This window comes from Gorilla gorilla, chromosome 8 (assembly GCF_029281585.2).
Source record: "Gorilla gorilla gorilla isolate KB3781 chromosome 8, NHGRI_mGorGor1-v2.1_pri, whole genome shotgun sequence".
NCBI classification, from domain to species: domain Eukaryota; kingdom Metazoa; phylum Chordata; class Mammalia; order Primates; family Hominidae; genus Gorilla; species Gorilla gorilla.
In genome coordinates this window covers 92,749,449-92,756,866 of record NC_073232.2, presented here as the reverse complement: position 1 = coordinate 92,756,866, position 7,418 = coordinate 92,749,449, and positions in this window count along the sequence as shown.

Sequence of the window (7,418 nt, the reverse complement as noted above, 5' to 3'; positions counted from 1 at the left end):
CGCCATTGCACTCCAGCCTGGGCAACAGAGTGAGAATCTGCCCCAAAACAAAAAAACTACCTATTTCAGATGAAAATTTGTGAAGTGCTGGTGCCACCACATGGCTGTGGGAGGAAAACCAGCTGGGGCTTTTGTTAATGCAGAGAAAAAAACAGTAGAGGTGGCAGGAAATTGTCCCTTAGCAGTGACAACTACAACTTTAAAATTACACAGGTCTAGCACAGCAACAACAATCATGACAGCAGCAGCAGCCAATGCTGATGCCATCGGGAGTCCCTGTGGTCCAGGCATGCTAATTCTATGTGCTCTATGTGAATTATCTCATTTAAGTGTCACAGGGAGTAGTGGAAGTTGGGGATGGATGTTCATGGGTGGGAGAACCAGAGACTGACTTCTTGAGTTTGAGATGCGTGAAGGTCTATGCCTGGAAGGAAAGTCAGAAGCATTTAGCTAATGACTGTTATATTCGTGATCATAATATAGCCATGAGCAATGGTAATGGTAATTACAATAATGAACCCGAGGGCAATTTCATGACAAGAGAACAGTTTCAGTAGGTTCTCCTTCCTGCATTTGAGTAGAGTAATAGTTTATTTAGAATTATATTCAGTTAGATAAGCAGAAAAACCGAAGAATGTGGTAGTGTCTCTCATTTCCCTCCAGGAAACTGACTTTCCCATCAAATTGTAGATAGAGAAGCTGCAAATGTGAGCCTCACAAATACCAGCAGGTTTAAGAGACCAAGGAGAGAAAAAAAAAGAAACACAAAAGTGTTACATTTAATACATTTACTCTGCCCAGCATATGAATGCAACCCCAAGATTAGCAGTCACCTAACAATCTCAACAACCAGAGAGGTCAATTTTCCTCCTAGAGTGAGGACAGGTAGAGAAAATAACCAGAGAGTTCCCTCCATTACTCTTCCATCCTGGAGGCTGGCAAGGAAGAATCCTGTTGAAACACAAAAACTATTAGATGGGACTCTAGCACACCATGTTAACAGTCACGATGAAAGCCAGAGTGACAAATGTACATTTCCTACTTTTGAAAATGAAGAAGTTGAGCTGTCCAGATTCATATTGATAAGTTTTGCTTAAAAAATTAATTTTTCCCAAATGAAAAAACATATTTTTATTTTATATGGGATTCATGATCTTTATAAAAAATTTTATGATACAGAAAAGCATGACAAAATACAAATTCAATAGTAATCCTGTCCTCAAATGACCATCTTTCCAGATAGTTCTCTGTGGATAGACACACCAGTACACACAAACACACACTCTGATATTATAAATTTGTATCTTTCTACATTATTGCTTTTAATGGATACATAATGGCCATAGTGGAACATTTCCATGATGAATCCCGGTAATGTATTTTGTTCTATCTACCTACCTATCTGATTTGTGTAAGAAATTAAGCGCAGACATACCTCATTGTATTGTGTTTTGCTTTGCTCTGTTTTGCAGATACTGCATTTTGTTTAAATATTAAAGGTCTGGCCGGGCACAGTGGCTCATGCCCGTAATCCTAGCAATTTGGGAGGCTGAGGCAGGCGGATTGTCTGAGCTCAGGAGTTCAAGACCAGCCTGGCCAACATGGTGAAACCCTGTCTCTACTAAAAATACAAAAAATTAGTCTGGCGTGATGGTGCATGCCTGTAATCCCAGCTACTCGGGAGGCTGAGGAACGAGAATTGCTTGAACCCAGAGGTGGAGGTTGCAGTGAGCCGAGATCGTGCCACTGTACTCCAGCTGGGGCAACACAGCAAGACTCTGTCTCAAAAAAAAAAAAAAATTAGCAGGGTGTGGTAGCGCATGCCTGTAATCCCAGCTACTAGGGAGGCTGAGGCAACAGAATCGCTTGAACTTGGGAGGCAGAGGTTGCAGTGAGCTGAGATCGCACCACTGCATTCCAGCCTGGGCGACAGAGTGAGACTCCACCTCAATAAAATAAATAAATAAATAAATATTAAGGTCTGTGGCAACCCTGTGTTGTGCAAATCTATGGGTGCCATTTTTTTCCAACAGCATGTGCCCACTTTGTGTCTCTGTGTCATATTTTGGTAATTCCCACAATATTTCAGACTCGTTAATTATTATTATATCTGTTATAGGAATCTACAATCAGTGATCTCTGATGTTACTTTGTAATTATCTACAATTACACCCATATAAGATGGTGAACTCAACCAATAAATACTGTGTGTGTGACGGTGAACTCAATCAACAAATACTGTGTGTGTTCTGACTGCTCCACCAATACACCATTCCTTCATCTCTCTCCCTCTCCTCATGCCTTCCTATTCCCCAAGACACAACAATATTGAAATTAGGCCAGTTAATAACTGTACAATGGCCTCTAAATGTTCAAGTGAAAAGAAGAGTCACGTGCTTCTCACTTTAAGTCAAGAGCTAGTTATGGGCTGGGCATGGTGGCTCACGCTTGTAATCCCAGCACTTTGGGAGGCCAAGGCAGGCAGATCACTTGAGGCCAGGAGTTCGAGACTAGCCTGACCAACATGGTGAAACCCTGTCGCTACTAAACATATAAAAGTTAGCTGGACGTGGTGGTGCCTGTAGTCCCAGCTACTCAGGAGGCTGAGGCACAAGAATTGCTTGCTTGAACCTGGGAGGTGGAGGTTGCAGTGAGCTAAGATCACCCCACTGCACTCTAGCCTGGGCCACAGAGCGAGACCCTGTCTCAAAAAAAAAAAAAAAAAAAAAGTAGTAATGGTTAGGCTTAGTGAGGAAGGCATGTCGAAAGCCAAGACAGGCTGAAAGCTATGCCTCTTGTGCCAAACAGCCAAGTTGTGAATGCAAAGGAAAGTTTATGAAAGGAAAGTAAAAGTGCTGCTCCAGTAAACACACAAATGATAAGAAAGCGAATACGGAGAAAGCTTTAGTGGTCTGGATGGAAGATCAAACCAACCACAATATTCCCTTAAGCCAAAGCCTAGTCCAGAGCAAGGCTCTACCTCTCTTCATTTCTGTAAAGGCTGAGAGAGATGAATAAGCTGCAGAAGAAAAGTTTGAAGCTAGCAGAGGCTGGTTTATGGAAAGAGGCCATCTCCATAACATAAAAGTGCAGAGTGAAGCAGCAAGTGCTGATGTAGAAGCTGCAGCAAGCTATCCAGAAAATAATTGAAAATAATTATCCTGGGATAATTGATGATGGTGGCTACACTAAACAACAGATTTTCAATGTAGATGAAATAGCCTTCTATAAGAAGAAGATGCCGTCCAAGACTTTCATGGCTACAGAGGAGAAGTCAATGCCTGGCTTCAAAGCTTCAAAGGACAGGCTGACTCTCTTGTTAGGGTCTAATGCATCTGGTGATGTTAAGTTGAAGCCAACACTCATTTATCATTCTGAAAATCCTAGGGGCCTTACGGATAATGCTAGATCTACTCTGCCTGTGTTTATCAGTGGAACAACAAAGCCTGGACAGCACATCTGTTTATAGCATGGTTTGCTGAACGTTTTAAGCCCACTCTTGAGACATACCGCTCAGATGAAAAGATTTCTTTATTTTTTTTCTTTTTTTGAGACTGAGTTTCACTCTTGTTGCCCAGGCTGGAGTGCAATGGCACTATCCTGGCTCACTACAACCTCCGCCTCCCGGGTTCAAATGATTCTCCTTACTCAGTCTCCTGAGTAGCTGGGATTATAGGCATGTGCCACCATGCCCAGCTAATATTTTTGTATTTTTACTAGAGACAGGGTTTCACCATGGTCTCGAACTCCTGGTCAGGCTGGTCTCGAACTCCTGACCTCAGGTGATCCACCCACTTCGGTCTCTCAAAGTGCTGGTATTACAGGTGTGAGCCACTGTGCCCAGCCAAAAAGATTTATTTCAAAATATTACTGCTCACTGACAATGCCTCTCATCACCTGAGACCGCTGGTGAAAATGTATAAGGAGGTAAATGTTGTTTTTATGCCTGCTAACACAACATCCATTCTGTAGCCCATGGATCAAGGAGTAATTTTGACTTTCAAGTCTCATTATTTAAGAAATACATTTTGTAAGGCTATAGCTTCCATGGATAGTGATTCCTCTTATAGATCCAAGCAAAGTAAATTAAAAACCTCTGGAAAGTTTTCGCCATTCTACATGCCATCCAGAACATTTATGATTCATGAACATTGTGAACACTGTTGAAATGACAACAAAGATTTTCACTATTCCACAAACTTAGTTGATAAAGCAGTGGCAGTGTTCCAAAGGATTGACTCCAATTTTGAAGGAAGTTCTACTGTGGATGAAATGTGGCAAACTTCACTGTTCTCTTAAGAAATTGCCATAGCCACCCCAGCCTTCAGCAACTACCACCGTGATCAGTCAGCAACCATCAATGTTAAGGCAAGACCCATCACCAGCAAAAAGATTTACAATTCGGAGACGATTCACATGATTGTTAGCATTTTTTAGCAAAAAAAGTATTTTAAAATTACATATGCATGTTTTTTTGAAGACATAATGCTATTGCACGCTTAATAGACTACAATATAGCATAAACATAATTTTTACATGCACTGGGAAACCAAAAACTGTGCGTGACTGGCTTTATTGCCATATTTGCTTCATTGCAGTGAACTTGCAGTATCTCCGAGGTATGACTGTACCAAATCAAAGCACTCTTTTTGTAAGCAGCCCTCAAAATTGTCAGTCCATGTTTGTGCGTTCTTGCTTTTGTTCTGGGAGGTTGTTTTAGGAAATGTTTAGATCTTTGTTTTAAGAAAAGGTCAGATGCTAAGCAGATTGGAAGCTGGGGTAGAAAACCACAAGATTCTGAAGTTCATTCTGCCAGTAATATAAAAGGAAACCCTTAGAGGCAATGTCAGCAGGCAGGGCTTAGTAAAGTTCACCGAACTTGGAGCTCCTCCCCTGCATATCTGTCCCTCATCTCTCTGATACTGCTCCCTAGCGGTGAGGGCGGATGGTCCAGGTTGGTCCCAGCAACCTTCTGGTATGTCAATGTTTTCCTTCTCCCTTAGGTACTTAAAGAACACTATTTAGGCAGGAGGAAAAGATACCTTTAAAAAGAGAAGCTTGCTTTCTAGTCATGTAGATGCTGAGTCTAATAAAAGTTTCGATTTTTTACTTTTTATTTTTTTATTTTTATTTTTTTTGAGACAGAGTCTTGCTCTGTTGCCCAGGCTGCAGTGCAGTGGCATGATCTTGGCTCACTGCAACCCCGCCTCCGGGATTCAAGCAATTCTCCTGCTTCAGCCTCCTGAGTAGCTGGGACTACAGGCATGCACCACCATGCCCAGCTAATTTTTGTATTTTTTGTAGAGACGGGGCTTCACCGTGTTGGCCAGGCTGGTTTCAAACTCCCGCCTCGGCCTCCCAAAGTGCTGGGATTACAGGCGTGAGCCACTGCACCTGGCCCATTGGTTTTTTTATTCTTGTTTTGTCTCCATTCTTCATTGAGCGAAGGGGCTATACCCTCTCATTTATCCTTTAGATAGCTTTGTTGCCATCTGCTTTTTTGTCTGGAGTTTCTAAAGTTTGATGCATATTTAGACCTGATACTTTGTTATAGTTTTGAATGACAATATGTTGAAAAGTAGCTCCTTAGATAGTTTTGCCATCATTCTTCATGTCTAAAGAATATTATTAGTTGGATGTGGTGGTGTGCACCTGCAGTCCTCAGCTACTTGGAGGGTCTGAGGTGGGAAGATCACTTGAGCTGAGGAGGTTGAGGCGGCAGTAAGCCTCAATCACCTACTGCACTCCAGCCTGTCTCTAAAAAAATTAAGAACATCACTTCCCTATAGTGGAAAAATTATAGTTAAATATAGAATAACCACTTTCAGGAAGGAATTTGGTTTAATTCCAGGCAGAGCAACTCAATTTTTACTAAGAGCCTCTAGGGAACTTGTCTCTTGTGATGAAACTTGTGAAGTGTGGCTAGATAATTTTATTCCTTCTCCGTGGTACCTGTTCACTCACTGGCTTCAACTGTAGAGAGGTCATTTCTGCCAGAGAGAAAACACAGCACATTTCTTCCTCATGGGCTGCAGGCATATGGCTTTATGAACTCAGTGTCCACTCAGCCTTGCTCCAAACTGCTCCTGATTCCAAAGACATTTTGTCTTGGCTGTCTTTCTCTAAAGATTTTCTTCCTTTGGATAGCGTCTGCCAGGGAACTTCACTGAGTTGCATCCTCTCCATAGATTTTCTGACAGCATTTGCTGGGGAGAATTGCCCTGGCTCAAAGTATTCATTACTTATTCCTCTCCTAAATAATTGCTTGGAAGATTTTTATCCTGATGAATCTTATACTTGAAACTTTTAATCTCCAGATGGCATTATTTGACTAGATATACATACTATTATTTTTGGTGACATATGCTGGGAATTTTGTTCTTTATTTAGGAGCTTTACTCGTGGCGATGAGGATTCTTTTGACATTTTGTTTTGAAGGGATCTGGCAATGGATACAACATGACTGAAGACATGTTCTTCAGAATATTTTCCTATGGAATCACTCTGGTAGGCCTGGCTACTCCCGAAGAGTAATCCTAAGAAACTGCGCCCTGGGGCTTGCCCTTATACATTGGTTTAATTCCTCCTGATTTCAAGATTTGCTTAGTTTTATCGTTTCTCATTGAGTCAACATCCTTCAGAATTCGCTTCATTTGAGGTTTCATTCTGAACATCTTGATCTATGGGTATTATTTTTCTGTATAAACATCTGCTCTGGCCAATCCATTTGGTGGAAGTTTCTCTTTCTAAGGCCATTTTCTCAGTAATTACATTCTAAATGTGGTACTGGACATATCTCTTCCAGACCAGAGTTTTTGCGAATTTTCTTTCTGGATTTCTCTGTGAATTTGACTCAAATGCTCCTGAAGAGCCTGTAGGGAACCATGTTTTGTTCAACCCCTCCATTCTTCACAGTAACCCCCTGAAAGGGCTGCTTGGGAAATTGGGTCCCAGTCACATTTGCCTATTGATAGAAAATGCATTGATGTCACCTAGGGAAATGTGCCCCAATCATTTTTTTTTTTTTTAGACAGTCTCACTCTGTCGCCCAGGCTGGAGTGCAGTGGCGCAATCTCGGCTCACTGCAAGCTCCGCCTCCTGGGTTCACGTCATTCTCCTGCCTCAGCCTCCCGAGTAGCTGGGACTACAGGCGCCCGCCACCACACCTGGCTAATTTTTTTGTATTTTTAGTAGAGACAGGGTTTCATGTGTTAACCAGGATGGTCTCGATCTCCTGACCTCGTGATCTGCCCGCCTTGGCCTCCCAAAGTACTGGGATTACAGGTGTGAGCCACTGCGCCTGGCTGCTCAATCATCTTTTTAAAAATGAGCTTTAAGGCCTGGCACGGGGGCTCACGCCTGTAATCCCAGCACTTTAAGAGGCCTAGGTGGGCAGATCATTTGAGGTCAGGAGTTCG